Here is a 9,693-nt window from a genome sequence, read left to right on the forward strand (position 1 = left end):
AATCTATTTCTTTTGACCACCATAAGGAATTTGTAGCATATATTTGAAATGGGACTAGAGCCTGAAGAGTAATAGTATGGAAGAATTCTAGCATAATGACTAGCATAGGTTGATTTGTCTAAAACTCACTCCATAAGTCTTCTGAAGTGTATATTGTGTATCTTGGAAGAAGCTTCTCAATTTGAGATTGAAATGATGATTGGTATTGGGGCCCTTCATTTTTATCCCTAATACAATCAAAGTCATGAGAATGTCAATCTTTTGGTTGAATACACTCGGTAAAGTAAAAAGTGCAATGGAAGTGTGCCTCCCCACAAATCTTCAAGGAAGGGAAAATTTGTAAGCTTAGAAAGAGTTGCACTAGACCTCGTCTTTGTAAATATTGTTGCTTTATTACACTGAGAAAAGAGGCCTTGATTAAGCCCACTTGCAGCATGAGCAACCTTGGCTGCAACTATTTGGGATTACATCTTGATAAAGAGAGGAATGGTAATATTCATGATAGAAAAGATCAAGATTCTATTGGTCCAATGTACCAACATAGACAATAGAGTTCCCAAGACTGCTAAATCCATTGCTTGAGTGAAGTCCTCAGAACAATCTAGTAGCAACAAGTATGCAAATAAAGATCATCATGATTGCACAAACACAAAAAATTCATAGGTTTGCTCTCATAATTCTAGGTTGAAAAGAACATATATTCAATTATTTAGCCGCAAAGAAAGAAGATTCATGAAACATTGCTTCCACTACAAAGGATTCTTTTACAATGACAAATGAAAATCTCTCATCAATTGAAAATCATAAGAAAGAGGCAAAAAGACACTAGTAGGGAAGTAAGTTCAACAGATCAAGAGACAAACAACTAGTTGTTCTCTCAACTTGCTCGTCTCTAAGGTTTCATATTGTGCCTATATTAGATAAAGAGAAAATATCATGAAGCTTGCATAATACAGAGACTAAAAATAATGATCCAATAGTATCTAAGCATAGTTACAGAGAAATTAGTGGTTCTTCCATTGTAACTAGATCCAATGTTAGAAATCCAAAAACGGTAATACCAATTTTAATCCTCTCATTTTTTTAATGTGAAAATATTTGTATTAGCTCTTGGTGGATCCCTTATTTGATTATTCAATATAGATATAACAATGGATGCATGCAAGTTACCCAACATGGAAAATGTAAATGTACCCAACAATATCAAATAGTTCACCAAAAATGTCACTACTAATAGATAGGAAATATTAAGGGGACTCAAGCAAGAAAATGCCTCTACACAAAGCCTACTAGACAATGAGATAGAGGAAATTGAAATAGTTATGCAATGTCATGACATGGAATATCAAGGAGTAAAATAGTATTGCCTCCTTTAACAAGAAAGAAGATATGACAAACACTTCAACATTGGAAATTTTTTTGCACTTTGGCGTACATTCCGCAATCTTCTAGAACTTGTATGGAACAAAACCTTTGCATAGATTAACCAAACTAGTGTATAAGTTTAAAACCTACAAAATCTTTATTGGCCTCTATTCTTGTAAGCAAATCAGCCATTAGGTACTCCTTTCTCATGTAAAATGATAAAGACTAAAATTTTTGAATCAAAATCTCAACTGCTTAGCAACTACTTTCTCCTGGTTCAAATGTTCAAAGATATTATGTAATCAACTTCTTTTGAATATACTTTTGTATTAACTGCCTTTACATATATTTTTGGATTAAATAAATGCAGGTCCACTATGATGATGGCATAGTGTGATGAGAAATAGTTATAGTAAAAAACCCACACAATTGAATGTAGAAAAAGAAACACATTCAATCGAATCTAGAAAAAGAAACACACAAGTGAATCTTGAAAAATAACTTTTTTTAATTCTTTTACTATTTTGCATAGTTGTAGTTCCATTTTATAAGCAGAAAAAAGACTAGAAGTTAGAGATGAACAGCTTGTTAAAGTTGTTGAGCACCTGAGGATAAAGACACCTATGCCAAGAAGGGATTTTCCATTTTCAGCTTTCTTTTTTGCAATATTTTAAGCTATAGTAATTATTGTCCAACACTTGTATTTGAATGAAATTGCATAGATAAGATTAGGTAGTATACACTCTTATTTGTTGTTATTTCTGGCTTGGTATCTGTTATGTAAATTGAAAAGGTGACTTCTTGTATACTAGACTAGGAATATTTGATTTCATTCTTTCAAGAGCAAGGGCACAATTATATAAAGATTTTTATTTGAGGAGGAGGAAAAAACTTAAATATTTGTAGACATTTGTTATTCTCTATAATTGATATAAATTGATTTATCATTTGACCATAAAAGGCTCTATAATGTGTAGAGCACTACTCTTATGGTTAAAAAATAATAGAAGAATTTAAAAGGACCTACAAGATTTTGCAATTCAGCATGGCATGTTTCCAAAGTTTATTAAAAAACATATGTATATTTTTTATATGATGAGTTTTTGCCCTTTTCTGAATCCAAGATTTTGACATATGATTTGAACATTTCATGGCCATCCTTTTAGCATTTCCAATGCTTTAGAGAAAGAGCACCAAATTGACTTCCCTCTTCATCAAATGGACATTTCCCATAGTTAATATGGGTATGTTTTGTGGGCATTTAGATCCCTATAGGCAAATAGAATTATAAATCTGTCATTTTAGATTTTCAATACAAGAGCTATCGAGATATGCTCGGACATTATCACCAATCTCATAAATTGTTCCTATTTCCTATTTCAGACACAATATCACCACAAGTAGCAATAATTCACCAATGTCATTGCATTGTTATTTACAACATGTTTATAGATAGAATACAATAACAAATATGAATACTAACATTTATGTCTTTGTTAATTTTCTTGCCTATAAAGAATGCAAATTCATGAAAATAATTTTTTTACTTAAGTTTCAATAAATTGCAAAATAACAATGAATTTGAATCAAAAATCAAAATGAAGATTATGACATCTAAAATGGGGCGACTCTTGTACCTCTAGAATACAAGTGCTAGTTTTTAAACTCAATTAATAATTAATAAAAAGATCAAACATATACATACAAAATACAATATTTCTACAATTGAGAAGTGTAGAAATAGAACTAAAGCCATCAGAATCAGAATATAGTCAGCACTTTATGTCTAAGAACATCCAAAGCTTGTATAAAATATATTAAACTTCTAATGTCAACCTAAGTTCTACTGAAACAACCCCCGGTCTTCAAATCTAACGAACTTAAAAACTGAACAACCGACCAGATTTTTTGCCAAAAATGATAAACGCTGTCATTCAATCCTTGGATTTATGAGATTTGATTCTGCCTCCCTCTGGTGGTTTGTCATTGTGGAATTTCACCTATACACGTGATTTACAAAAGCTGTCAAATCTGTGGCTGAAGATCCCTTGATTGCATTTGTAGCCATCTCCTTCAATTTCTCTGTGGGCTCTCTCATCTCTTCTCCTTTCTCTCCAACCAGAGCCATTCTCACAACCTCCTCTACTCTTTCCTCCTCTGGAATCCCATCTCTGTGCTGGTAGAACTGAATTCCTACACCCAATTTTGCAAAAAGCTTTGAATTGAACTTCTGATCTGCAAACATGGGCCACGCAAGAATTGGAAGACCAAGAGAAATTCTTTCGAGCACAGAGTTCCAACTGTAGTGGCTTATGAAGACACCCACTGAGGGATAAGAAAGAATTACAAGCTGAGGTGCCCAACAGCCTATGATTAACCCTCTCTCTTTTGTTTGCTCCACAAAGCCCTCTGGCAGAAATGTGTTAATTTGATCTGAGGATGCCGGCTCCATTTGTGGGTACATTTTGATAGTCAAAACAAATGGCTGCTCACTGGCTTCAACACCACTGGCGAAGGCCCGTGTTTGCTCTTCTGATAAAGTGACCTGGCTTCCAAATGAAACGTACACGACGGATCGAGGGCTTTTCGAATCCAGTCAGCAAACCAACTCTTTTTCATCCATGTCCACCATTTTCCCTCTCGTATTAACATTTCCTGCTCCACCAAATAAGTTTTGTGGATGCACAGGGCCTACAACCCAAACTGGTTTTGTCGTCAAAACTTTCAAGTGCTCAACATATTCATCAGCATTCCTGATCCTTTGCCAATCTCCTGAAAACACTGACACGTAAAACGTCTCATGGGGTTTGAAAGGTTCGGATTAAAGAAACTTGGGGATACCTCATGTTTAGAAAATTTGAAAAGAAGAGGTAGATTGAAGCTCACCACAAGACTGTCCTCCCCATCTTTTTCCAATCCGTTCTATAATATCGAAGACAAAATAGTGTTAGTTTTGTTAGCTTTGGATAGCTGTTTGTCCATTTGCTATTAGTTAGCAAGTAATTGTTTAGCTAACTAATTGATTAGATTAGAAATAAATATTTGTTAATTAATTGACCACTTTTGGAAACAACTAGAAACCGACTTGGTTAGGGTTGCTAAGTTGTTTTAATCTCAACTGTCGATTGTAAATCAATCTCGGCTGTTGGTTTACCAACAAGAATAGTATAAAAGGAGGTCAAGGGGGCATTTGGAGAACATGAAGTTTGGAGAAACGTTTGCAGTGTTAGCAAGGGCGCAGTGTTAGTGTGGGAATAGTAGTGGGGACTATCAGCAGGACAAATTAGAAAGTTGTCGAAATTCTGCCAGTGAGAGGCAAGGAATTTTGTATCTCTTGATTTGCTGAAGTTTAATATAATTCCTTATCTGTAGAACTGGTTTTGCCTTAGGGGTTTTTCTAGGAACAATTTGTCCGAAAATATTGTGCTCATTGTGTTGCGCATTTCTTTCCATATTTTATAAGTGAAGTTGCAGTTGTGTTATTTTACAATATTAGCTGAAAATTTGTTTTTAGCAGTTTAATAATCGTTTACGATAGGAGATTAATAATCAGTGACTGCAATAGTTAAATTTTTCACAATAGATTGCATCAGACTGATTGCGAAGGTGGCAAAAGTATTGAACAGAAAACTGGCAATGTTAAATTTTTGGGCCGTATCGATAGCCCACCCCATAAATATATCATAGACAATACACACAAGAGGCGTTGCCGTTTGGTGGTGGAATTGCTCCTCCATACAAGCGTACGTTGAAATGGTATTGAATTTTTTCCGCCATTTCGAAGATGAGACCGCTCGACTCCAAGGGAATGAGATCCATCCTCTCTGGTCCATGTAATCCTTCCACGACAGGGCGTGGGAAGGGCGACCAGACGGATGTCAAAATCATGTTTAACAGCTTCATGAAGATGTTCTTGCAGCAGGGAGACGTTGGCGGGCGTGGTGACATAACCGATGGTAAGGCTGTTGGAAGCGAGGAGCTTAGCAAGGTCGAAGAGAGGAATGAGGTGACCGAGTGCTGGAAATGGCACAGCCACAACATGAAGCTTTTCCAACACACTCATCTTTGCCTACCAATAGAAACTGCAAAAATGAAATTACGATTATCTATACCATAAAACTATTGATGCTTTGCTACGAAATATGATAAGCTTCGACCAACTTTTGTGGAGCTTTTGTTTCGCTTTCGTCATGCATGACGAATTCGACATTAGTAATGAGAGCATCTTTTCGAAAAATGGACCGATGGCATTAGTGATGGTTGAGTAAAAGACGATATTTCAAGACAAACATCAGGGAAATTGGCGTGCGGGCCCAGCATTTGATTTTAAATTTTGTTTCGTTATTTTTTGCAAGGGGATGGTTCATTTGTGTTGTGGAATTTATTTTTAGAAAAGATTTTATAGGTATCATTCAAAAAAAAAGTTTTATATGATAAGATTTGTTCTTGAACAAGGCCTCGCTAGAGTCCATGTGGGAGGTGAAGTGTGGAATATTGATCTTGGCATATTAGCAAAAGTTCGAGTTATTTTGGTTTTATCAAAGAGTTAGCTAATTATAAAAGTTGAATAAAATATATATATATATGTGTGTGTGTGTGTGTGTGTATGTATATATATATAATCAAATAAAATAATTTTTGAAAATACAACTATAAAAATCTATTCAATTAGTTAAAAATAAAATATATATTCTGAAAAATAAACAATGACCTATTATGAATGTAAGTGTTAAATAAATATTTGAGTCGGAAGATTCATTAAATGTAACTATTAATCTTGAAAGGAAACGAGATACAAAATATTTATTTTAATTTAAAGAAGTAATGCACATGAAGATTTATTCTACTTTATGCTATCAAAGATAGAGCAACATGCAAGTTGTTTACATATTTATTTATTTTGTAATTTGCTAATGCAATGATTAGGCGATATGATTGATTTGTTTCATGAAATAATTGAACAAAGAAAAATATTTTTTTTAGATTTAATTATTTATACTTTGACAACATATAATAAAATATCTATTTCTTATTTACATCTAATTTAAAACTATATAATTGAATAAAACAAATTAATTTATGCACATTTTCTACTTATATATATAAGTGAGACCTTTTAGTTAAAAGGACTATTCATTTTAATTTTATTATTTTAAAAATTTTCAAAAAACTTTTTAGCATAGGTATGCATTTCAAATAGTCTCTCAACAATATAATTACTTTCACGATTTAATAAACATTTGTGTGTGTTCTTAAATTTAGATGCTAATATAATTTTTTTTTGTACCAATAAGATTTGTACATCTTATTACCTAGATTTCTTACATTTCTTTTTTCTATCATTTTGTAAACTAATATACATGAGTTTTAACGTAAATTCTTTTTGAAAATATTTTTTTCAATTTCACATAAAATCCATTTCTAATAAAATTTTATGTCTACATTAACTATTTTTTCATAAATATAATGAAGGTCATTTTTTAAAAAGCTAATTATGTGGAAATGTATAAGAGATAAAGATTCATATAATGATGGATTTTGAAAGGAAGTTTCTATATTAATTGGATAGATTTTTTTATTTTTATAGTAAAATTTTATCATTTCATTACAAAATTTGTTTTAATTGAGATGCATGCAAATTGTTCAATGATAAATAAGAGTCATTATATAATGCTTTAACTATAAATATTAACACAATCATTTAAATCAAATATATTTTAACAAAAAAATAATAAATAATGCATGTTTATAAATAATATTTTACTTAAAAATAAAATGATACTATTTATATATAAAATAAAATAATCATCTCAAAATGATAACAATTTTTTTCACACTATTATGAAGCAATAAGATGCTTGTATTTTGTTAATAGGAAAAAAAATGAAATGTAAAAGACCAAATAACAAAGTTGTAAAAAATAAATACCTATCTATCCACTATTTGTACATAATATACATTGTTTTTTTAAAAGCTAATTATGTGGAAATGTATAAGAGATAAGGATTAGATAATGATGGATTTTGAAAAGAAGTTTCTATATTTAATTGGATTGCAAAATTTATTTTAATTGAGATGCATGCAAATTGTTGAAGGATAAACAAGATTCATTATAGAATGCTTTAACTATAAATATTGACAAAATCATTTAAATCAAATATATTTTAACAAAAACTAATAAGTAATGCATGTTTATAAATAATATTTTATTTTAAAACAAAATGATACTATTTATATATAAAATAAAATAATCATGTCAAAATGATGACAATTTTCTTTTACACAATATAATGAAACAATAGGGTAGAAGCAAGAAGTTGGGTCTCAAAATTGTGGAAGTCCGCGGATTAAGATCATACTCTTTTAGAAATCGGCACCCATTTTTAAAAAATGGGCACTCATATTAGGCTTGGATGCCTAGTCTAAATTTCAAAAAATGGGCACCCATTTTTAAAAAAATCGGGTGCTTATTTTTTGATATTTTTAAATCGGTGTCTATTTTTTTTAAATTAATTTTTTTTGATATTTAATAAGCGTTTTAAATATTGATTTGACTTTTTCAAAAGGGGTACCCATTTTTTGAATTTTAAATAACAGGTGCCTATTTCTTACAAATTCGGCCATGATTTTTTCTCTCACTTCAAATTTTAGTTTGGGATATGCTTGGTGAGACCAATCCTATGCCTTGACCTCTCAAGATTTGGCTAAGGCATTGAACTGACAAATTCAAGTCTTCCCATAATTTTAAAATGGTCTTCTTAATAAAAAAATTCACAAAAAAAAAAACCCATTAGAGTTTTCATAGTCTTGATTTTAAAAATATAAGTTTTATAGTGTTATGATTTTATTTACTATTCTTTCATTATTTTTAAATCAAAGGTGGTACCTAAATGTAATATAGCAAAGTTCACTAAAACTTTAATAACTTTTTAATTTTATGATTTTTTAAAATTAATTTATATGTCGTCAATCTATATACAAGTCTTTTGAAAAAATAAATTAAAAAGAATTTTGAAAGAAGTGAAATTTTGATTAAATTATGGTGTTTGTACACAAGAGGTTTTAAAATTTACTTTTATAGCCAATTAAAACTTAATAATAAAAAAATTATTCAATAAAAAATTAAGGAAATATATTTTCATCAATCTTTGGTGTGTTAAGTAACTTCTTTTAAAAGGATTTACAAAAAAATATTTATTTGTGTCAAATTATGGTGTCGATACACGAGTGTGGCATGGTCATCAAACAAGCATCTTGAAAAAGTGGTTTGTAAAGATCCATATGAAGAAAAGAGTCTATCATATGGGTATACAAATAATTTACATATTCAAAAACTAGATTCTGAGCACTACAATTTTTATTTCTAAATTTTTTTCTATATTCAATCTCTAAATAGCTCAAATTTTGACATTAATTGACAAGAAATTTCAAAATTATGAAAAATACATCCACTTTTTGCCCAAAAGTGAGACCCAACTTCTTGCACTTACCCAATAAGATGTTTGTATTTGGTTAATAGGAAAAAGTATGAAATGTAAAAGACCAAATAACAAAGTTGTAAAAATTAAATATCTACTATTTGTACATACTATACAATATTTTTTATATATATTTATATAGATCAAGAAATTTATTTTCTCTAAAAAGGATAATATCAAGGCAAACCAAAACAACAACCATTCCATTCATAATTATTCCAATCACCAATCCATGCATGATTTTCTTCGAGGAGGAGTTGGAAGGTGGATGATTGGAAATAGCAGAAGTGAAATCTACACACAAGAAAAATTATTTAATGGAGAAATTATGCAAAGTATTGAATGTATTTTAATATTTGTAAGTTATGTAAATAAATTTGTAGAGAATATTAAAAGAATGCATACAATAATTTTCATTTGACTCTCTTATTTGTGCCAAAAGATGAATTTCCAAGAAATTGATAGCTACATTTTCACCAAAAGATCAAGTAACTAATATAAATGAACCTCCAACCTCCTTTCGGATGTTGAAATTCTTAATACTTCATTCCCCTACAACATCAAGAGACAAAAACTTGATTGCATGAAAACTAATTCTATGCAAAATGATTCTAGGCTAATGTTGTTGATCTCATACACGCAATTTACAAAAGGGAAAGAACTATAAAAGCATAAAATGTAGAAATTGAATATTTACCAGTCCTTTACCAATAGAAAATGAGAATAAATGGACATTTTTAAAGGGAAATAGAAACTACACCATTATAAGAGGTGCTTGCCCATACTTGAATAGAACCATAATAAATGAGTTTTCGAAGACCCTTCCATGTTATGTCTAGAATATTTATTT

At 30.6% G+C, this 9,693-nt stretch overlaps 1 pseudogene; it reads right to left on the reverse strand.

Annotated features, from left to right (window-relative positions):
- Positions 1-3,295: 3,295 nt before the first annotated feature.
- Positions 3,296-5,428, reverse strand: LOC149579762 (scopoletin glucosyltransferase-like; annotated as a pseudogene).
- Positions 5,429-9,693: the final 4,265 nt, after the last annotated feature.

The sequence above is a fragment of the Cupressus sempervirens genome, chromosome 1 (assembly GCF_028749045.1).
Source record: "Cupressus sempervirens isolate cs-2001-9-10 chromosome 1, ASM2874904v1, whole genome shotgun sequence".
Taxonomy (NCBI): Eukaryota; Viridiplantae; Streptophyta; class Pinopsida; order Cupressales; family Cupressaceae; genus Cupressus; species Cupressus sempervirens.